The sequence below is a fragment of the Dreissena polymorpha genome, chromosome 4 (assembly GCF_020536995.1).
Source record: "Dreissena polymorpha isolate Duluth1 chromosome 4, UMN_Dpol_1.0, whole genome shotgun sequence".
Classification (NCBI taxonomy): Eukaryota; Metazoa; Mollusca; class Bivalvia; order Myida; family Dreissenidae; genus Dreissena; species Dreissena polymorpha.
In genome coordinates, this window is record NC_068358.1 from 114,412,802 (window position 1) to 114,437,357 (window position 24,556).

The following is a 24,556-nucleotide window of genomic DNA, read 5'->3' on the forward strand; positions in this document are numbered from 1 at the left end:
TTTAAAAAAAAAAAAAAATGGGAAAAAAAAAATGTTAAAAAATGTCAGTTACAGGACTTATAACATTAAGTAGACGATATAGCTTTGATACTTTAGGATACGAGTAGACCTTAACACAAATAGGATAAGAGTAGACCTGAACACAAAAATTTACCCAAATTTTCATTTTCTAACTATAAAAGGGGGCATTATTCTGTAAAAAACAGAAAAAAATGGGTACGAAAAAAATGTGTGTACGAAAACATTGGTAAGAAAAAATTATGCCAAAAAAATATATGCTAAAATAGCTTGGGGTCTTGACCACCAAAACGGCTTGGATTTTAATTATGCTGAAATAACTCGGGGGTCATGACCACCAAACTGGCTTCTTAGAATTAAATTATGCTGAAATAGCTCAGGATCTTGACCACCAACCTGGCTTGGATTTTATTATGCTGAAAAGCTTGGGATCTTTACCACCAAAATGGCTTGGATTTGAATTATGCTCATAGTTCGGGTTCTTGACCACCAAACTGGCTTGCATTTTAATTATGCTGAAATAGCTCAGGATCTTGACCATCAAACTGGCTTTGATTTTAATTATGCCGAAATGTTCAGGATCTTCACCACCAAACTGGCTTGGATTTTAAATATGCGGAAATAGCTCGAGTCTCGCCATGAAACTGGCTAGGATTTTAATTATGCTAAAAAAGCTCGGTTCTTGACCACCAAACTGGCCTTGATTTTAATTAATACCGAAATAGTTCAGGTCTTGACCACTAAACTGACTTGGATTTTAAAATGCTGAAATACCTCAGGTCTCCCCCACAAACTGGCTAGGATTTTAATTATGCTGAAAAAGCTTGGGTCTGATCACCAAACTGGCCTGGATTTAATTATAATTTATGCGAAATAGTTCAGGATCTTGACCACTAAACTGACTTGGATTTTTATATGCTGAAATAGCTCGGGGTCTCCGCACCAAACTGGCTTGGATTTAATTATGGTTAGAAAGGCTCGGGGTCTTTACCACAAAAATTGACCACCAAACTGGCTTGGATTTTAATTATACCGAAAAAGTTCAGGATCTTGACCACTAACCTGACTTGGATTTTAATTATGCTGAAATAGCTCGGGGGTCTCTGCCACCAAACTGGCTTGGATTTTAATTATGGTGAGAAAGCTCGGTGCTTGACCACACAAAAATGGCTTGGATTTTAATTATGCTGAAATAGCTTGGGATCTTTACCACCAAAGTGGGCGGGGCCCGGGGTGGGTAATGTGAACATGGATGGTCGAGACACTGTGTTGTCATAAGAAATCTTAAGTATTAATTTGAAGTCAATTGGTGAAAAATGGTGCGGCAGAGGCCGACGCGTATTCCCATGCCGCATGTTTGACCCAGGGGGCGCCCCAGGGTTGGTAATGCGGCCATGCATGTTTGAGATTGACCGAACTATTGTCTTAAGAGATTTCGAGTGCTTGACAGGTTAATGTAAGCCATCATGGAGACGGGTGGTTTATGTGGGTTGGTTGTAATTTAAAAGATGAAGTTTCAAAAATAATTATAAAAATAAAATTGGGGGGGGGGATGTTCTGGGTGGGGCATGGGGGATAGTTTGGGTGCAGTGCATTGTGGTATGTCAGGTTAAGTGTTGTTTTGTCAAAGTATGAATCAAATGTGATCATAAATAAAGAAGTTATGGCAATTTAAGCAAAATGTTCAATTATCTAAGTATAAAAGGGGCAATAATTCTGTCAAATGCTTGATACAGTTTTCTGCTCTGTTTATAGATGGGGATCATGTTGGTTAAGAGTATGCAAAATATGAAAGCAATATGGCAAAGGACATAGAAATATTTGAGGTGGTATGCAAACTTAACATAGATTTATCAATAATATGAAATTCTAAGTATAAAGGTTAATAATCTGTCAAAAATGCTTGATTCAGTTGTCTGCTCGTTTATAGATTGGGATCATGTTGGTAATGAAGTATGCAAAATATGAAAACAATAAGTCAAAGGACATAGAAAATATTTAAGGTGGTATGCAAACTTTAACATAGATTTATCAATAATATGCATATTCTAAGTATAAAAGGGGCAATAATTCTGTCAAAATGCTTGATACAGTTGTCTGCTTGTTTATAGATAGGGTCATGTTGGTAAAGAGTACATGTATGCAAAGTATAAAAGTAATTTGTAAAGGACAAAGAAAATATATGGGGTAGTACACAAACTTTAACATGTGCACGCTAACGGTAACGCCGACGTGATCAGGATAGCTCCATTATATATATTCATATATATTAGTCAAGCTAAAAATGAAGTAAAATCTCTGACCTGTCTCCACCCCATCCCCTTTAACTTTGACCCAGGGGTCAGATCAAAATTCCATATAGTGCAGGGTCGCACATAATGCTCATAGCTACCATGTGTTTAAGTTTCAAGGTTCTAGTGCTAATGGTGTAGGAGATAGTGGCTAGGACAGACGGACAGACTGATGGTGGAGATAACCACATGAACCTGTTAACAGCCCAACTAACGCTTGCCAACAAAGCACAAGCTTTACGTGTCAGGATGCGGCACTATCTATACAAACTGCATAAGGAATTACAAGACGCTTAGGGTTTGAGGGACACCAAACCTGATTATGAGTCTTCCACACCTTAAGCATCTTAATAACCCTTTGCATGCTGGGAAATTTGTCGTCTGCTAAAATGTCGTCTGCTGAATTCTAAAATAAGCATTTTCCTTCAAAATTTTTTCAAAGAATACTATCAGAATAGCAACAGTTTGGATCCTGATGAGACGCCACATTTCTGTGGCGTCTCATCTGGATCCAAACTGTTTTCAAAGGCCTTTAAAATTCGGTTCCCGCACTGAAAGGGTTAAATATACTTATTTGCTTGTGTACATGTACCTGATAATAAATTATTATTATTACCTGTTTTGGCATCAACAAGCTTTATCAATTGGCCCTCAAATTTTGCACATAAACGCTACACGATCAACCAATATGCCTTTTCATTTCAAGTCGGAAAGCAATTTAGCCCTTATTCGGCCATTATAGGGTGGGGAGATTCTATTTAAAATACACACTATTCCAGATACAAAAATATGAATTCATTTATTTAATGCACTTATTTTCTTCTCTTTTGCTACGAAATGGACCATAAACCAGCTTTCCCAGTCATATTTTGCACTAGCAGATGATATTTCTTTTTTTACATATGAAAGGTAAAAGAAATTCAAGCAGCATTTTATAATATAAATTTTAAAATGCACTCAATCATGCACTTCCAAACAAAATTATTGTAATTCTGTTATTTATAATCATATTAATAATGCCTCATTTTTCTCAAGTTTATGGTTTACTATCTTTTTTTCCCAATTTTATGGTTTATCTTGATTATTTCTGAATTCAAAAGGGCACTGGCTTAAAAAAACTGTCTATGCATGTAACTGTATATTGAAATCTCTTTATGAGTGATTATAAATGCATGATAAAATTCTAACATGTTATGTAATAGATAATCTATATTGTTTGTATTTTTTCGTAAACATTATTAGCCACCGTTGTTGTCCAAACAAATATTTTTGTTTTATTAATGACGTTGTTTCACAGATTACTGTAACAGAGCTACAGATAAGGTGGGCATTTGTGCAAATACCCAATGTAAAATTGCCGATTACGCATAGAAAAATAAAACCATGCGTTCCGAAACCCCATTGAAATTGCCGATTACGCATATCATATTTTTCCTTTGCATAACGAGTAAATTTGTCCCGGAAATACCCTGGTCCGAATACCCGGATTCTTTCCGCTTTGTTCAAGCGCTTTCAGTATAACCTTCAGTACAATAATATGTACGGAAAAAAGTGTCTTTGTGACTACGTGTTATTGTTGTGAAAATGTCGAAATCGTGAGGCCCTTAAAAATGGAACACATCGTATCCTAGGCACAAAGAAACTCAATTTTAAGATATTTAACCGCAGGCAACACAAAATCAGAAGCGGAAAATATAGTGAAACTAATTCTTGACGATATTATGTCGGAGGCAATTGCTGTCAGTGCTTACATTGTAAGAAAACTGGTGGAAAAAATCGTTGAACTTTTTTTTTGAATCAAGACTGTATATATGGATACATCTACATAATTACACAAAATCTCTGAAACTAATCAATTAGAGTGGAACTACAACCAGCTTATTCAGATAAGCAGGTGAGAATTTAAGACAATGAACATACCCAATTTTAAAACAAAGGTACCCAATTGTCAATTAAAGTACCCGTTGTGGGTACCGACTTTTTGTACCCAATTGAATATGAAAATATTGAACTCAAAAGTAGTGGGTATTAACCCAATTACTCAGAAAAGTTATCTGGAGCTCTGCTGTAACGTACAATCTTTATACGGAATGAAGGAGTTTTTATTTACAAGTACACTTTTTGTATTTTTTTGATAGTCTACTTAATTTTTGTTTTACTGTTAAATAAAATAACGCCGCACGCGTCAGACTAATGTCGTTAAAATCTAGAGTTTAAATGAAATTATGTCACACGATATACGTATAAAAATATTTAACTGCATGTCCGACTTGTCGTCATTAAATTCAAGTCGTCATTAAATTCAAGATTTAAAATGAAAATACGTCACAAAGATATATGTACTTCATACCATACGAGTTTTTAGGATATTTTCAGATCTGAATACTGGTATTTTACGTGTTAAACTTTAACTGTAATGTATCGCAGATTCAGAGATGTATTGTTTTGTTGTAAAGGTCATTTAACCCAACATATCTCAGACACAAAGAGTGTCCAAATTTGTGCAAACAATTAAATTAAAACTAAGACATTTATCGATTGTCATTACCTGCTGTATAATTTATTTGTGTACTGACATATATTCAATTGTGGTGAAATCAACCGGGATCACCTTGGTGAGAATCTGGTGGAAAATCACTGCACTAACCTGAGACATCAGTCTGTCATGATTGATTGCTCAGTTGTACATATTTTTCTAATTCTGGCTACCATAACTTTAAATGTCGCTTTTTATTATTTTTGACTGGCGCGACTTTATAGTTATGGACCAACCCCATTAGGAAAGTCAACCAGAAAATGCCGAAAAGTCGACAGTTAAAAAAGACCGGTCCAAAACAGCTTTTAAAATGCAGTTATTGGCCCATATCAATCACTTGATGTGAAAGATTGACATTTTTCACATTAAACTGATACATTCTTTCACAAAAATACTATCTTAAACATTTAAAATTTATCTATTCTGCTCTTACATATCGAGAAAAACAGCGATGTGACAGACTTTCTTGAAATGCGAATCTCCCGAGATTTCACGGTCATATGATGGTATTTCTACTTTTAGTAACATACCAGTGTGCTCAAGTGTTTTCAAATTCAGAATGACATTTCCCGGTATTTTAGAATATTCTGGCTTGTTTTGTGAACAAATTGTAGTGTAAATACAAACTCAAAGTAAATATTTAAAACTACCCGATTCACAACTGAAATCATTTTTATAATCCACCAGACTTGTTGTTAATCACAAATAATAGATTTCAGAAAACGAAAGTAATGTTTACAATTTCAGCAAAAAATGTCAAGGTCGTTCGAAAGTATCCAAATTAAAAACTAGTCTTGGACAAAGCGACAATGGCGTCAAAAATTGTGAATTTCAGACTGATGAGAGTTATTTTCATCTATTGTAAGATGCATTTGAAACATTTGAACCTTAAAATATTCCTCGGTGCAGTAATTTATATCATTCACCAATATATGTAGAAATGTATCCAAGAAAATGAGTATTCTTTGATTTATAGCATGACATAAATGTGTTACGACTCTGGTTGACTTTTGATACGGGGTTGGCTTCATCATACAGGTATGTCAATACTATATCAGTGTCCGACAAATTTCTTATTGCATGTATAGATATTACATGTATGTGCACATGTATGTGTACTTAAATTCGGACAGCACGTTAAGTTGGAAACGTAAATAAAGCGTTTAGATGATCAATACGACTGACTCGTATGGTTGTTAATCAATGCAATTGCTCTTTTTAACAACAAATACCGAGTTTCAAGAAATCAAGAGTATTAAATCATTATTTACTTGTGTCCGACTTTAAGTTCTGTCCGAATTTACGTATTGCATCCGTATGTTACGACACTAGTGTGCAGTCAGTATACAATACAATAATTGTTTCAATAATGAAGGAACTGATACAGTGTAACGGTAACGATACAGCGTGTTTACATTATATTTTATTAAGAGGAAATGTCAATGCCAAATAATTCGCGAGATACCCCGGGTACTTTAGTTTGAAATTCACAACGAAACTTTTTAATGGAAACTAAATGATCTCAATGATGTACCCGCTACGAAATTTTTATTTACAAATAAATACACCCATGCCAATTTGTGCGCGCTTTTATCTGGACCAGGGGCCTATACGTTTTGTATAGGTCCCTGTCTGGACAAAGAAATTCATTTATTAAATGTAGAATTTTGTAACCTAAAATAGCTGTACACAACGTGTGCAAACCGTCGCAGGTGATTTACGCAAGTTGCAATTGAACGGTCCTGATTGGGAGCTTATTTCATCATATCTTTAAATAGAATCATATGCCGAAATTCAATTGACACTTTAGAAAATTTCAAACGTTTTGTGTTTATGACTCTCATCGTCTATATTACCCTCCCATAATTTGGTTTAAAAAAATTAAATTGGGCATATATGGGATTATTGATTAACAGTCGATCAATCCAATTATTAATTGACAATGCAAACTAATTAGCAGGTGTTAACCGCGTTGTTATTAATATTCATTTTTCGGTTTCGTTACCGTTTTGAAGAATCCGCTATTGTTTTGATTTATTTAATGTTCGGCATCCTTGGATATTTAACGACATCAAAAACGTAGTCGCTCTTACTCATTGTTGCGGTTAACAAAGAATTCCAAACTGCGAAATGATGTTGCATCATGTGCGCCAAACTATCCAACCGGCTCTCATTATATTATTAGCAGACGACAAATGTTGATTCTGATTGAATGATTAAAATGCACTCTTACTGTTTACGACATTACCGCAAGTGATCGGTGATTGATAAGATAATTGATTGCACTTTGTTATCGGATTATAAACAAGACACGGTTGTAGAACACATGGTCAGCGTGTTTATTCTACGTATGTCTGTCAATAAAACGGGCTACCGCTCTTATAGATTTATAGTAGCCCGGCGGGCGTCAGCTGAAACATTTCAGTAGCCCGATGAAAAAATTCTGTAGCCCCCGGGCTCCGGGCAATGGATTTGTCGGACACTGCTATATAAATTGTACACTGAAGTTTCTTTAGCTAATATTTTTCTTATGTTGACAGACCATTGACATTGCTGGGGTTTGTTGAGATAAATACTTATTATCATCAGGGGCAGGAAGACATTATAGACATTAAACAGCGTATCATTACGTAGACAACAGTTGCACAACTGTATGCGTAAAAGGTAAATCAGTATATTAATAATTATGTTGACAACTAGCTTACGTAGCAACGTCCGAAAATATGAAATATCCGACATCTATTTCAATATTTAAAATTCAAGATATAATGACTACTGAACTGTTTTACTTTAAGGAAAAAACAGTAAAAGTATGTTTTTTATGAAAATGAACACAACAAACAATATACTTATCATGATAAACGGCTAAACGACTTATTATCCCAATATAACACTGTCATTGAATCGCACATTTCAATTAAAATTATTCCCCTTGAATGTTAATGCATATTGATATAACGAATTCATCAAACGTTATCAAACATGAGTAATTTGCATTGCATCGGATTCCCACAATATTATGTGGATGTAAATCGGATCCGGTTGTTGTTTATGTGTCAAGCTCATTTTGCCAGTGAGATACTTAAATTTCTTGCGTAGTAAAATCGGCTAGATTGAACTTTACCGGTACGCAGTTGTTTACCACTATCAAATCTACTGTAAAGTACACAAAGATACTTACATAATTCTGCCGTATCTGTCTGAATAAACATCCGCTGCACAAATATAGACATTTGTATTAATGATTATTAAACACAATAATATTTTTCTGTGTTTATTGAATTAATGACACTGAGTTTCTTTGTCGCGTTACAAGATGGCGGATGTCTAACGCTGTTTGTGAAGTGACGTCACAATGTTTATTTGAGCGCGTGCCCGTTCCCACAAAAAAAGTTTAAACACAAAATACTCGAAAACTTGATTTTTGCCAGGTATAACCCCTACGCCAACAGGTAGATCGCATTCTGGTCCATATACATGTCAAATTTCAGCAAACGTGTTCGGCCAGTTTTCAAGCGCCTCAAATCGCGGCTATATGCCTCAACTTAACGAAACTTAGCCCCCTTTATCATTCGTTCGATTGAACGTCATCAATGATGACGTCCAATACATCACTCATTCCATACCAGAGTTGCGACACCTTAAGGGTTTCGCGGGATGGAATGAGTGGGGAGATCAAATCAAATTGAAAACCTATTATTTCGACCAAAAATTGGGTACGAAAACAATTTGGTACGAAAAAAATAAATGGGTAAGAATATACAAATGTGGGTACGAAAACGTTTGGATACGAAAAAAAATTGGGTACGAAAAAAATGGGAACCAAAAATAATTGGGTATGAAAAAATTTGGGTACGAAAAATTTGGGTAGTAAAAAAATGGGAACGAAAAAAATTTGGGTACGAAAAAAATTGGGTACGAAAAATTTTGGGTTAAAAAAAAAGAGTGGGTACGAAAAAGAGTGGGTACGAAAAAGTTTGGGTACAAAAAAAAGGGTATGAAAAAAAATTTGGGTACGAAAACATGTGGGTACGAAAAAAAATTGGGTACGAAAAAAATTTGGGTATGAAATAAATGGGTACGAAAAAAAAAATTGGGTACGAACAAATTTGGGTACGAAAAAAATGGGTACGAAAAAAAAATTTGGTAGGAAAAAATGGGTACAAAAAAAATTTGGGTACGAAAAACATTTGATTACGAAAAATATTTGGGTACGAAAAAAATGGGTACGAAAAAATATGTGGGTACAATGGGTTCATGTTAAGGTTTTAGCATGGCGGACGCCGGATGGCGAAAAGACACTTCATGACACAATGAGCTTGCTATGACAAAACCTCAGGTTTTGTTCGAAAACAGCCAAGCTCATATGCATAAATCAGTGAGTAATAGTACTTATACTCAATAAAAGCTAGGCACAGCGTATAAAATCAGAACCACTGGGCTGAATCTGCTGAAACTTGGTCGCATTATACATTATGGTCCAAACATGCTACAGAATGAGCGCTTCTGGACCTGACAGCGTAAAACATTAACCGATAATGGACAGCACAAAATGGGTTATTTTGTACAAAAAAAAAGTAAACTTCAAGTGGCATTTGATGACTTTTAGACATCAGAAAGTAACAAATGTTTAATATTCTGCACACTTCGACTTGTTTTTTTTTTTTTTACAAATTTAGAAGCATTTATCCTTGGGGTGTATATAAACCCTGTTATTCAATGTCAAAAATAGCTAAGCAGCAATTCCCCTTTAACATTATTCCTTATATTTAATTGTATTGTTTAAAAAGATAACTGTGTATATTTAATCATAATGGCTCCGTATTTCACACTTGATAGGCCACTGCTGGGGCTTGAACCCAGAACTCATCTCACATTGTAAGATGCATTTTTCAATTAAACTACAATGACTGTATCGTGTGAAGTGGAGCCAACATACACCCACATAAGTGAAAAAATCATTACGTCGATATATTTGTCCTGGGCGTTTCCCGACATGTCGCATAACTGTTTACAACAAAAGATGTATACATAGATAAATATACATACATGTAAATGGGAAAAAATGAACCATCTATTTTTAATTTTTGCTTCATATATACACATTTCCTAGCCATGATTTATAATTATATCATGTTGAAATCATTTTTAGACAGAATATTACTGAAACTGCAATAAACAATAAGATGGATAGATATATTGTTTACTTTTATCTAGTACAATGAACAAATGTTCTTCCGATGCCATTTTCACTAAGGTATAGGTATTGAATCCTGTTATATATACGACTAAAAATGAACATCTAAACACCAGTATTTTACATGAAGAGTACTCACAAAACCACAACAATAATACTCAATGAATGGGCTGTCCGAAATCCGAAAAATATGTACACTACAATAACAAGAGGTTAATACAAAATATGCACGTTAACATTATTCAAGATATGAAAGCAATATATCAAGGGATATAGGAAATATTTGGGGTGGTACGCACACTTTAACAAAGAGTCAGTGTGCGAATTTCACATTTGAAACCACTAGCCCGTTCGGGCTACCAGATGGAATTTTTCACTAGCCCGAACCAAAGTTTACTAACCCGAACTGTTTATCACAAGTTTTTAAAATAAGTTTATATTTTTGCGGTTCTGGGTAGATTTTATTGCAGGTAGGGTGTAATTGATGAGGATTGCAACTAACAGTTGATCCCAATTAACTGGAAATGTTATTATAATATTTCATTTTCAATGACACAATACGATTATAATATTTATGTATGACGATATTCGTCAATCAATACCTTACATGCAGTCAAGATGCAAAGGTTTATATCCAGTCTGTAAATAATTTTAGATGTCAATTGTCCCAAATTTGAAATCCGAAACATTTAGCCGAAAGTCTTAGGCCGTATGATAAAGCGAATAGAGGGCAGTGTCTCCTCCCCCTAGCTTACTGTTTTTTTTTATAGTCTTTCTAGGTCCAATTCTGGTGAGTACAATGTGAAAAATTATCAACCAGACCATCCGTAACATCGCATGTGTATTCATCATTCTAGATATTTTTTTATCAAGAATGTCGAAAATAAATTAAAATCGACAGATAATACCGTATCCGGAAACAACTGTCCAAAAACAATCAATGTAAGTCCTTGCACGTGAAATAAAATATGCATAACGTTTGACTGCCAAAACTGAAAACCAGTAAAAAGTAACCAAGCAACTACGCTATCAATATATAATTTGGTTGACATATTCTATTAAAATATGATATTGCAATGCGTTAATTCGTCAATAGATCATTACAAATCCAAGATGGCGGACATTTAAAACATTTGTAGACTTGTATGGTTTTCTGAAAGTACAGCAAATTGAACAACCTGGGTAGATCCGCATTTTATTTGCACGGTATCAAAAAAAAATTGTCATTCAAACTCTCGTCATGTCAACATAATCGGAAGGGTGAGGAAACGCGATACGAAGCTAAATAAACCCTCTAAGGTATGGTTCAAACGATGGATGAAAATAATATTTTTGAGCATTTTTAATTTCAAAAGTTCGAAAAATCAATAGCCCAATCGGGCTAGTACCCATTGAAATTCAGTAGCCCGAAACAAGATCAACTAGCTCCGGGCTAGTGCGAATTTCGAACATTGTAGAGTTATCAATAATATGCATATTCTACATGGAAAAAGTGTCATAATTCTTATAAAATGCAAGTGATACAGTTGTCTGCTCTTGTATTTAGGTTGGGGTCATGTTGGTTAAGAAATATGCAAAATATGGAAGCAATATGTCAAGGGACATAGGAAATATTTGGGGTGGTACGCAAACTATAACATTTGCACGCTAACGCCAATGCCGGGGTGAGTAGGATAGCTCCACTTTATATATTTCATATATAATAGTCGAGCTAAAAAGTAAATATACTATATTATTAACAACAAGCTTACCTCAATCACAACTTTAATGCAATGCTTATAACAATAAAGTTACAATGATATTTCATTGATTAAAACTAACTTATTACTATTGGTTGCCTGCACTGGCAACCATCTTTAGTATTTTGGTTGCCCAGATAAAGAATAACGAGCCCAGAAATATGTACATGTGTATATTATACTTTCTTTTAATAAAATAATAGATAATTAAATAAATTTGCTGACATTGCACTACTCAATGTTTGATGTTTTATTATGAGCCTGAATTTAATTATTTCCTATTCCTAAATAATGAATGTTATTTAACTAGTATTGATCCATGGTGGTCAATTGTTATTCAATTTTTATTGCACTGAATTGTTTTAAGCTTTAAAAAAAAAACAAGTTGCCCGGCCGGACTATCAACATTGGAAATTGAGTTGCCCAGGCCAAAACTACTTGTCCTGTGCTCACGGGAAACCACTAATTTTCATCCCTGTATACCCTTTCATTTTCTGTTCTTCCATCCTATTCTCAAAATGAATTTTAAACCACAATACTTTATAATAACATTTGTATTGAATGCTAACCATATTATGACCCAAAAAACAATTTTACAAACCCGTAATCCAGTCGCAGCGAGTTTTTTTTATTTAGTTTACCATTATCAGTGTTCTCTGTAAGACCGGCAGCGGGCCATTTCGCCGGTTACATTTACTCTAGACGCCAACTACTTTCCCCAAGTATATCAAGTAAAATGTCACAAATGCTTTAGTTTTACTGCATTGTTGCTGGCCATATAACTGGCTACTCAATTTTTTTTGGAAAACACTGAATTATGCATGACAAACACACAAAACTTAAAATCTTAGATTTGTTTTTAAAATAAATTGACACTTACAGCTTGTCGCCATTAAAATCCCAAGATTCAAATAATGTTCCACGAGATACGTCAACAATTGCTTAATCAAATGAATGAAAAATAAAAGTAAAGAAAGCCGGATTTTACATAAATTCCAGGTTGATAAACGCAACAAGGTAAAGGTACCTTGTAGTCGGTGAGATATAATAATAATACAGTTAGTAAGGCTCGTACCCTGGGTACGGTAAATATACTAAAATGTACCCGGGAATTTTAACACTTAATCGGTTGTTGTCGGCTATTTTGTACAAATATTAATATATGGTCACATTTATGTCAATTTTCTGTTCAATGGCATTTATATTATCAAAACTCATTGTTAAATCATTAATGTGATTTAATTTTAAATCTTAAATTGTTAAGTCGCATCATTGTATGACGTCGTCAAGTATAATATTTTCCGCGACGTTGCACATTAACTTTTTACCGCCATAGATTTTTTTAAAGAAACATTATTTGGTTTGCGAGGTCAGGGGTCAGATCAAAATTCCAAATAGTGCAGGGTCGCACATAATGCTCATAGCTACCATGTGTTTAAGTTTCATGGTTCTAGTGCTTATGGTGTAAGAGATAGTGGCTAGGACAGACGGACAGACTGATGGTGGAGATAACAACAATGAACCTGTTAACAGCCAACTAACGCTGCCAACAAAGCACAAGCTTTACGTGTCAGGATGTGGCACTATCTATACAAACTGCATAAGAAATAACAAGACGCTTAGGGTTTGAGGGACACCAAACCTGATTATGAGTCTTCCACACCTTAAGCATCTTAACCCTTTGCATGCTGGGAAATTTGTCGTCTGCTAAAATGTCGTCTGCTGAATTTCTAAAATTAGCATTTTCTTCGATTTTTTATCAAAGAATACTATCAGAATAGCAAACAGTTTGGATCCTGATGAGACGCCACGTTGTGTGGCGTCTCATCTGGATCCAAACTGTTTTCAAAGGCCTTTAAAATTCGGTTACCGCACTGAAAAGGTTAAATATACTTATTTGCTTGTGTACATGTACCTGATAATAAATTATTATTATTACCTGTTTTGGCATCAACAAGCTTTATCAATTGGCCCTTAAATTTTGCACATAAACGCTACACGATCAACCAATATGCCTTTTCATTTCAAGTTGGAAAGCAATTTAGCCCTTATTCGGCCATAATAGGGTGGAGGATCGATTTAAAATACAACTATTCCAGATACAAAAATATTAATTCATTTATTTAATGCACTTATTTTCTTCATTTTTGCTACGAAATGACCAGTCATATTTTGCACTAGCAGATAATATTTTTTTTTTTACATATGAAAGGTAAAAAGAAATTCAAGCAGCATTTTATAATATAAATTTAAAAATGCACTAAATCATGCACTTAAAAACAATATTATTGTGATTCTGTTATTTATAATCATATTAATAATGCCTCATTTTTCTCCATTTTATGGTTTACTATCTATTTTTCCCAATTTTATGGTTTATCTTGCTTATTTTCTGAATTGAAAAGGCACTGGCTTAAAAAAACTGTCTATGCATGTAACTGTATATTGAAATCTCATTATGAGTGATTATAAATGCATGATAAAATTCTAACATGTTATGTTATAGATAAATCTATATTGTTTGTAATTTTTCCTAAACATTATTAGCCACCGTTGTGGTCAAACATATTTTTTTGTTTTATTAATGACGTTGTTTCACAGATTACTGTAACAGAGCTACAAATTAGGTGCGCATTTGTGTAAATACCCAATGTAAAATTGCCGATTACGCATAGAAAAATAAAACCATGCGTTCCGAAACCCAATTGAAATTGTCGATTAGGCATATCATATTTTTCCTTTGCATATTGAGTAAATCTGTCCCGGAAATACCCTGGTCCGAAATACCCGGATTCTTTCCGCTTTGTCCAAGCGCTTTCAGTATACGTGTTATTGTTGTGAAAATGTAGATGTTAATGTTATACTTGTTATGTACAAACTGACTTAAAATAAAATTTGTATTTGTATATTTGTATACCATGTGCTCAAGTGTTTTCAAATTCAGAATGACATTTCCCGGTATTTTAGAATATTCTGGCTTGTGTTGTTAACAAATTGTAGTGTAAATACAAACTCAAAGTAAATATTTAAAACTACCTGATTCACACTGAAATCAGTTTTATAATCCACCAGACGTATGTTGTTAATCACAAATAATAGATTTCAGAAAACAAAGGTAATGTTTACAATATCAGCAAAAGATGTCAAGGATGATCCAACAGTATCCAAATGAAAACTAGTCTTGGACAAAGCGACAATGGCTTCAAAATTGTGAATTTCAGACTGATGAGAGTTATTTTCATCTATTGTTAAATGCATTTGAAACATTTAAACCTTAAAATATTCCTTGATGCAGTAATTTATATTCATTCACCAATATATGTAGAAATGTATCCAAGAAAATGAGTATTCTTTGATTTATAGCGTGACATAAATATGTTACGACTCTGGTTGACTTTCGATACAGAGTTGGCTTCAGAGTACAGGTATGTCAATACCATATAAATTGTACGCTTAAGTTTCTTTAGCTAATATTTTTCTAATGTTGACAGACCATTGACATTGCTGGGGTTTGTTGATTTAAAGACTTATTATCATCACGGGCAGAACAACATTATAGACATTAAACAGCGCGTCATTAAGTAGACAACAGCTGCACAACTGTATGGTAAAAGGTAAATATGTATCTTAATAATTATGTTGACAACTAGCTTACGTAGCAACGTCCGAAAATATGAAATATCCGACATGTATTTAAATATTTAAAATTCAAGATATAATGACGACTGAACTGTTTTACTTTTAGGAAAAAACGGTAAAACTATGTTGAAAATGAAACACAACAAACTAAATACTTATCTGTTACGGCTAAACGACTAATTATCCCAATATAACACTGTCATTGAATCGCACATTTCAATTATAATTATTCCCCTTGAAAGTTAATGCATATTGATATAACGAATTCATCAAACGTTATCAAACATTAGTAATTTGAATTGCATCGGATTCGCACAATATTATGTGGATGTAAATCCGATCCGGTTGTTGTTTATGTGTCAAGCTCATTTTGTCAGTGACTGAGTATAAAAGATATAATAAATTTCTTCCGTAGTAAAATCTACTGTAAAGTACACAATGATACTTACGTAATTCTGTCGTATCCGTCTGAATAAACATCCGCTGCACAAAATATAGACATTTGTATTAATGTCAATAATGATAATTAAACACAATCATATTTTCTGTGTTTATTGAATTAATAACACTGAGTTTCTTTGTCGCGTTACAAGATGGCGGATGTCTAACGCTGTTTGTGAAGTGACGTCACAATGTTTATCTGTGCGCGTGCCCTTTCCCATAAAAGTATTTAAACACAAAATACTCGAAAACTTGATTTTTGCCAGGTATAACGCCTATGCCAACAGGTAGATCGCATTCTTGTCCATATACATGTCAAATTTCAGCAAACGTGTTCGGCCAGTTTTCAAGGCGCTCAAATCGCGGCTATATGCCTCAACTTAACGAAACTTAGCCCCCTTTATCATTCGTTCGAATGAACGTCATCAATGATGACGTCCAATACATCACTCATTCCATATTTCACATGTCACATAATAAAATGAACATTCATGTATCTTGCAAACAGGTAAGCATATATAAGATATGTAATTGCACTGTTTCATGAAACATTGGGTCACCCGTCCGAGAAAAACTATTGAAAATATATGGGCTAGGGGGGTTTCTTTGGAGTTTAATCAGCTAGTCAGCAGCTACAAGCGATTATAGAAGGATATCATTTTACAGATAACGAATGTGAAGGTTATATTTACGGAATAAAAGGGAAAAGCTAGACGTCCCAAATTAATAATAATCTGCTGAAAATACTACAAGACTGTGTGGTTACAAAAACAAAAAGGAATCAAAGACAACGACGATAATGTGCATAAAAGTAATAATTATGGTTAATAAAGGTTAGTAAAGATACATCAAAATCAGTTATTTATAAGCAATATTTTGTAATTGTAAGAAAAAAAAAGAAAAATAGCAACACAAAATAAAGACAGAACAACAGCAGCAACAAAAGTAACCATTTAGAAAGGCATCATCAATGAATAAAGATCTTATGCAAAGACCATAGAAAAATATTTGTTGTTGAACCATTTAAGTACTATGTATTAGAAGACAATTATCAATCGATTATATTTAGTTTTTGTCTACAAACAGAAATTTTGTCAAATAGTATAACATTATTTGAAAGCAACTAAATACCGCTTAAATCGATTCGTCAGTAAAACATAGAGAACGGTAAACAACCATCATGATAAATATTATTTATTGACTACCTATAGGCACATGGGTATGTAACAATAAAATTCATTATTGTTATATTCATTTAAACCAGGCGTGGATTACCAGTAAGAATCAAATGTAGATGTTCTAAATGTATAACATTTGGCCAAAATATATTCTTATAATGGTTCCTTTTATAGAGCAATTAGATGATAATTGTACGATAAAACATTCAACAGATGCACAATGAGCTCAAGAACGAAACGTGTTCATAAGTTCACAATATAATATGTTATATGAAAATACTTTTATAAAAAAGGGATTTTCAAAAATAAATTATAAATGACTTTGTTTTCCCTTGAAATCGCTTTAAAATGTTATACATACTTTAATAACATTTACGGTATTGTTATATTTAACCACGATGAATATCGTAGTTTGTAATATGTGTAATATTTATTTAGATTTCATTTAGATTTAAACGTATAACGCAAGTTGTGCTTATTGACTGTGATACAATTAAATTATGACGCAATTAGTAGATTGATAATTCCCATGATCCAACCAACCGACTGATTTCATAGTCCATCATTGTAACACTTTATCTAATTACTTATAAAAAGCCCATATATTTTGACAGAATTAGTCACTTTTATTTATACTCGATCAATGTAGTATATATTCCATAAGAAGAAGAGCTATCATGCGCCATTTACAGAATAATCCCTTTTGGAAAAACGAGCAAAAATATTGAACTATCAAATTAAAAGTATGATGTCGTGCTTTAACTTTACAGCACTTTGTAAGATACAAAACTTTCTTTGTACTTAAAAACACATGTTGGTTGACGAACATAATGGGTTTCGAAAAAAAAAGATAATGGTTAAAATCATGTTTCTACGCCCAATGTATCAAACAGGACAACGAAACGGTTTAGTGACAAAAGTCGACGTGAAACGTTGTTTCAATTATTTTTTATCGAGATATGCAACTCAAGTAACTAAACGTTTTGGTGAACATAGTGTAACTTAATGAAGAACATATATGCCAGTTTTATTGTGTGTGTGTCCAAATCAAAGGAACACTTACAAATTATTCGACTGCATCCATTTGAGTGGAGCAATTCTTTGGTCAGTCTTCGACACTCTTCGCTTCATTATCGATCGATCTCGAAAATGAAATCAAATATATATGTACCTTTGATTAAGCGTCGTCGACATCATATTGCCCTTCCTAATGTACGATGATGACATCGCAATAGCCGCGAACGAGGACGACCTTCAGCGTATTATTGATGGTCTACAACGCATGCAATTAAAATTGAAGAAGGACGACATGGATTTGGATATGGGAAAAAACAGAAAATAACTAGTGTACAGTTTCACGACAAAGGCAATGCGTGACGTTTGCTCGATTAGCACAAACAGATGATATATAAAATAAATGTCATGGGAAAATTTTACAAAAATGGGAGAATGGAAACAATAACCATAGCGATACAAGACTTATAAACACTTTATACTAAGTAAGTTTATATGAACAATTTATTAGATAAACATACATACATTGGTTAAAATTCGAAGAATTATATACAGGAAGTACTCAATCTAGCCACCTGGAGATGGGATATGCAGATCTATTCGATGGTGATGTTACGGGTAATGAAATGTGTCAGCTGTTGAAATGTCCAAATGAATTGATGAATCATCAGATACATCAAATTGCATGCGAGGAATATAAATCACTCTAACTGCATTTCATTTGTTATCGATGCTGAACAAGGCGGGAAAGGTTTTCGTTAGATAGCGTTCATTTATTATCAATAAGCACACGGCCCGATCAATCGATCATGATACATAATTAATGTAAGCAATTGAAAGAATTGGCTGTGAATACCAGATGTAGAAAACCAGATCGACAGCTATAGCCCGACCGGGCCTCCAGAGGGCATTAATCATTCAATCTTTATTAACGTGACGTCAAGTTTGCGTTTCAAGCTTTTAATAGGAAAGCGGTGACAAGGGCTGTGTCCCAGATGATAGTATTAACATTAACGAATTTAATATATGATTGACTTATTTTACAAATCGACAAAAGACGGACATTTTAATGTTATGTAATGGCTATGTAAAGTTATGATTGACTTATTTTACAAATCGACAAAAGACGGACATATTAATGTTATGTAATGGCTATGTAAAGTGAGACCATTAATTGTTTGGGTTAAGTTTTGACAAACTATTGAAGTTTTTTTATGAGGAATCTTATCCCACCATCATACATGTACTTACACAAACTAACAGCGAATTCTAATAGTGTCGGTGGGGATACAGAATTCACGCTCAGTAAAGTGACATTATTTTTTGAACCACAATCTGATCATCAGCCATTTCTTATGAAAATGAAGACAGAACAATATGCAAATGGTATGATAAATAAACTACAATGTAATTTTTGCACCCAATGGTTGCATGGTCGCCACTTCAACTTTTATTCTGTTGAAGTATTTATTTAGTTATGCCTTAATATTTTCTTGCGTTATAACGGAAACTAATTCGTAGTAATACTGTACTGAAAATGTTAATTATTAAGTTAATTTCTGTAAAATTTCACTTCCTTTAAACGAATTACTGCTGGATGGCAACAATACATGAAATTCGGATAGTTTTAAAGCGTTAAGTATTCCTTTACTGAAATATTTACGTGTCAATATAGCTTAAGCCTTTTTTTGCCGTAGTTTGCTTTTGATAAACATGGATAACAATAGACCGTTACTTATGTAATACTCTGTGCGTAATTGAAGTAGTCCTTCGTTTGAATATATGCTTAAAAATACGAACACTTTATCTGAAATGTTATCAGGTCTTTTTTGATATACAAACGACGTTTGACAAAAGGAAACTAACAAACGCACATTTTAAACACTATTATAATCAAATTAGTAAATAATACTACCGTTACAATAAGACAAATAACAGCGAAACTGAAAGCACATGTTTAACAGTATTCGTCTATTATCTGTATACACTCCAACTGATGATATCGCATAAGAGGTCACGGTCGGGCAATATTTGAATAACTTAATAAACAGTTTCTTGCATATTTGGTATACATTTTGATGAACATGGTACAAGTACACGCCAAACGCCAAACCGAAATATTAGATTAGTTGAACAATGGACACATGCGTCTTAAATGAAAGGTCAACTGAAAATAAACGCCTATGGGAAAATCCTACTTGAGCATACGCAATAATGTGTTTCTTAGATTGAGATTGAAGTTTAAGCGTGAATAATAAATACATACTATGTTATTTACCGGATTATTTGAAAACAATTCTTTAACGCACACTCATTTACGATCAATATACTTTCTGCAAAATCATCTAGTAATTAATTAGAATAATTGCGTGTGACAAATATGTGCAGAATACCACATTCCGCTTTTATTTTCCGACTGGGACTTGTTGCAATTTTAAAATAAGGCTTTACGGCGGCGCAATTCCAATGTTGTGTCGTTAGTCTTGTTGTTGACACATGCTTTCTCGATTCTGCGTTAATAATTCTTTTCAATTACTTAAATTTAAGTTAAGTGAATATGAACATAATTATTAAAATATAGAACTCATTCAATTAGGTTGAGTCATGTAACACACTTGCATTTACTGGAACGCAATGACGATTTGGGACTCATTAAAAATGGATTTAAACTGCCAATTACATGTATTTATCAGTCCAAGGCTGTGGTGCAAAATTTGATTTAGTGTCTTTGATGCGTGTTATGTGTCTACTTATTTTGCGCTCTGTCATGATATCGAACACGTGACATAATATAACCAGTGTAATTTTGTTCGTAGGTTCTCATATTGCTCTTATGAATTTATCAGTTTTATTTAAAATAACCGACACAGCAAACGTCTTTAAGGTATGTAAGGTATAAGGTATACTTTATGTATGTTGTAGTAGCGGTATTATATTATTGCTATCGAAAGGGTAATTGTATCAACTAATAATCAACTAATGATTATTGGTGAATGCAGCTTGCCAATACGTACTTGATGGAATATCTTGAAAAAGTCGCGCCTATAATTATTTATATTACAGTATGAATGCAGCATTTAGTTTGAAAACGTTCATTTTGTCCCATGCCCTTATTTGTAACTGTGTGAATGGAATTTGCGAAAACCTTGTAGTTGAACGTTTCGCTATTTCGGTACATTAAGCTGGGTTTTTTTTAAATCACAAATAAAACGTTCACTTCAGTAAACTATACAAAGTCATCCTCAAATGGTAGTGTATCGCTTAGCAGCTGATTATACGACACGATCACCTTTTCGCATTAACCGATCAAATTTAATTTGTTTCGATCGGTAATTTTCAGACGTTTCACGACAATTGTTAGGGTTCTGTTTTGCTTTATACGTACCCATACGTCCATCCGTACGTGTATATATATACTTTCTAATTTCATTTTTTTCACGCTTTTTAACTAGAGATCTTACTTATACCTGCTTTCATACAAACATGTATACTAGCTATATCATATTTGTTGTATGTATCGTCAAGAAATACATTGTTCAAAGTTTTCGTTTTTTGTGCATTTGTTCATCGAAACATATGATATGTTCTGCTTTTAAACTGTACATACTTTCAGATCAAATCATAAACAATCGATGAAATATCGTTAGTTCTACGATTATTTATGAATATCATAAGCACAATAAACAATAATGGTATTAAAAATAAATGTTACCTGTATGTTCTGTTTTAAATGGTAACTGCAAGAATGGCTATAAAAAGTAGCTGTGTTTGTGATAAAATTGAGATCATGCCCAACTCTGAATTAATATAACTCATTGCTAAGACACTGTGAATCAAATTCAAAACGCTGTTGTCCTTTATTTAGTTCAGCTTAAACATTATAAGTATAAACATATCACTGCTTTTGCGAACCAAACCAACTATCGTCATCCGTACATTGACGAGATTGAAAAACGCGATATTAAAGAGATATATGGACCAAGTTTCCCATTAAATGAGTAATTAAACCTATTCAGATATCCAAATTATTGAGTAAAAAAACTGATGAGATAAAGGAACTAATATTCGCAATGCCCAAAACATCGAACATGCTTCAAACGGGCAATTACAGTCCCGTTATAGAAAGTGCACATGGTGATAAATATTGTAACAAATATTAACAATGCCAAAACATCGACATTGCTTTTAATGGGAAACGAATTTACACAAACAAAAATATCTTTTTAAAGATTTAGCAACATTACAGTCCCGTGATCGAAAGTGCACTTGCCTCATGAGGTACTTAATTAAAAAATAACTTTTATAAAAGACTGGCTGACGAGAATTCCTCTAATAATAGTAATTTTATCATAATTCAAAAATAGGTTAAAATATCACACAGATCTGTTTTCTATTAACAATCGAATCCTTTTTTATTTAACACTAAACGTTCAAAATAGTATCGTGTCAAACCATGAAAAGACGCAGATGATGGAAAGAGAAAACAAATTTACGATTGAACAATTTTTTGTACGTATACATTTAGTGTACCTTAAGTCTATGTGTTTGCAGACTCATAACTTTAAAGAATAATGATTGTTTTATTTTTCAACTGTTTAAACTGTGCCATATGTGCAGTTCCGTTTGAAGTGTGAGATGTTCACGTTTCCATCGAAATAACAATGTTATGCATTTGTTAGATCGACGTTGGCGGGAAACGCGATTGCTGCTAGATTCAGGAACTTCATAAGAAAGTTGCGTTTGCGCTGTGAGATTCAAGCAGTTCTTGATAGAAAAATGCTGAAATTAAGATGGGTTTCTTCTTTGTTTTGAGACTGACTCGGTGAAATAAGGGGCTGATTGCTGTTTAAAATTGGACTACGTGAACTTTGTTTTCATTTAGCTGGAAACTATCAATGGGCAAACAGTCTTAGCTTTTCCGCAGATTCAGAACCATGTGTTACCTGACCGAGTAGTTCGTAAATATCCGTTTTATAACTGCAACCACTGCACATGGTTCATTATTATATTTGCTTGGACACACATTCTCATGCGGTTGAACCAACGATGCCTTCTCCTGCTCTCATTGATATTATTTTAAAGAAAGGCTAAAAGTATATGTTTATGTTAATGTTGTATTGCCATCTTGTACATTGATATATTTAATACAAATATTGATTTGCATAAATTAAATTGTATACTTATTGTTATAAGTTAGTATTGGTTGATCCTTATTTGTGTAGATCAATGGGAACAATGCGAATGCGGTTTGGTGGTGTTTTCATTTTCTAATGGATACAACCATGTTCAATTTAGTTTAATGGCACCGAAACAATTTTGTAAGACAGTTCTTATTTAAAATTGAAATGTCCATGAACTGTATGAACTTAAAGAATTCACTTACCATCTGGTTATCCACGTAAACATGTTCGTTTTTGTCTGTGAAAATTCGAATGAATTGTTTATGATATTCACATGTCAGCCATATTATTCCTAAGATTGAATACAGGCAAATATGTATGTATCTGTACAATTTGTATCAATCAATTTTATGATGCAATCGTAGCATTGTTGTATGGTTAATTGTGTTCCTGTATTTGTTTTAACAAAGTTGCGATTGTTTTTTTTACTCGTAAATTGTTGTGTTTCCCACCTCTCATGCCGATATTAATGATGCATCCGGATCGTATATCATGGTCTCCGTACATCTATTCCCTGAATGTCCTTCATTATTCAGCTGTTCAAGTTTGTAATCTTTTTTTGGATTGGTCACATTATCGTCACATTATCGTTGTTTTCTTTACATTCGTGTTTTATATATTTTATTGAAGCCTGAAAGAAGTAAAATTAAATCAATTTCAAACGTGATAATGATGAAGGATATCGAAATTATTCTTCACATTTTATATAATGTATTCGTTTGATAAATTGCTTATGTCATTTTTTACACAAATACTTCCAAACACATCTTATTTATTTGTCTTCAAAGCGTTAACTTTTAAAGTGTATTATTTTGTTATCACTAGACTACGGATTAATTGTTTCCCCACACATTGAAAATCATTGGCGCTTACCCTAGGAAGGGAGGACGGAGATTCAATACATGTATATTCGTGTTTAGGAATGTCTGATTTAGTATTAATTGCAATATTGTGAGAAATATACACCAACTACTTGAGACAATACATTTCTTAACTTTGTTGTCAACCCATACTCAGAGATAAAGTATAATATATCGCAATAAACTTATTTGTTATACTACTGCAACTATTTCTCAATGATTTGTTTATATTTTAAGATACACAATATACAATGTAGAGGGAATGCGTTGTCTTGACATGTGTTCATATACCCAATCATCAATAGAAAATATCTGAATTTTAATGCATTATTTATAAATATATGATATTTTTGTTCAAGTTAAGTATTGATTTGCGTATCGGTATTTCTTCTTTTTTAGTATAAAACGCCAATATGTTGATCTATATAAACAGAAGAAACAAACGCATACAATTATAATGCAA